The sequence below is a fragment of the Grammomys surdaster genome, unplaced genomic scaffold (assembly GCF_004785775.1).
Source record: "Grammomys surdaster isolate TR1022 unplaced genomic scaffold, NIH_TR_1.0 338, whole genome shotgun sequence".
Classification (NCBI taxonomy): Eukaryota; Metazoa; Chordata; class Mammalia; order Rodentia; family Muridae; genus Grammomys; species Grammomys surdaster.
Window position 1 is genome coordinate 2,468,639 of NW_021604757.1, and position 1,236 is coordinate 2,469,874.

Sequence of the window (1,236 nt, forward strand, 5' to 3'; positions counted from 1 at the left end):
GATGGATGGATGGATGATGGATGGGTGGATGGGTAGATGGATGGATGGGTGGATGGATGGGTGGATGGATGGATGGATGATGGATGGATGGATGGGTGGATGGATGGGTGGATTGGTGAATGGAAAATGGACTGACATCATGTGATCTTCAAGCCCCTACTATCCATCCCTTTACTCCACTTTGGGGTTCAAGCAGCAACTCCTCCATCTCTCCATGAGCTGAGCAACAAGCTTTTGTCCTGACTGACAAGGTCACCCTCAGGGTCTGTCTCTAATGGTCAGGAGACCTCCAGTCCAGGCTTGGGCAAGGGGCCGTGGGCAGAACCCAGACAAGGCTTCAGAAACCCAGTGATTACCCCCTAGAGCAGGACCCACATCAAAGCTACTCTCAGAGGGGCGAGGCCTCTAGATAAATGAAAGATTAAAAAAGACTTGGTCTCCACAGGCCACAGGGAGAGGCAGCCCACAAGTGGCCACAGAGGGGAGGCTCTGACGGCCCTGGCTGTACCCATCATGGAGAGCAAGAGTGAGGTATCCAGATTCCAGAAAAGGGGAATCGAGAAGAGGTGATTTGAGTAGACATGGACTCCCATTATTTTATGTCTGCCTTTCCTTCCAGTCCATAGCTACTCTTTAACCCTTTCCCAGTCAGGAAGCACCCAGGAGGCTCGGTGGCCAGACCCTGGGTCGCTCTTGCAGAGATCTTATTTCGTCATTGTGTTTGGTCATTGGGGTTTGTGCCCTCCAGAACGGGAGCCTGTAATGAGGAACTCCTGGCCCCAGCCTTCCTCCTCAGGGAAGGTCTGTAATTAGCGCAGCAGGCCAGGCTGAGGAAGCTCAGACAATGTCATTTGAACCAGGATGAGACAGGGCTCAATTGCTAGTCTGCACTTTTTTTCTTCCTGGTGCCATTTCATATACAAAACTCTAGCAAGTTTAACCCTTTCCTGGTTGGGCCTTGGTGCTGAGATTGCAGCTTGGCATACCATCTATTCTTAGGCCTAGTCTGTGCAACCCTTGATGTCCCTACACTCCCATGGGGACTTCCCAAACATCTACCTACCCATCAATCTTGCAAGCCTTCACTGAACTGAAAGGTAAGTCTCCCTCCAACAAGGAGAGTTCAATCCCAATCAGTAGAATATGCATGCCAGAACCCACTGGGAAACGATCCGATGCAGGAGAAGACAAATAGTGAAGACCATTGTATGCAAGGAGGAGAGCTTCGTAGAAGCC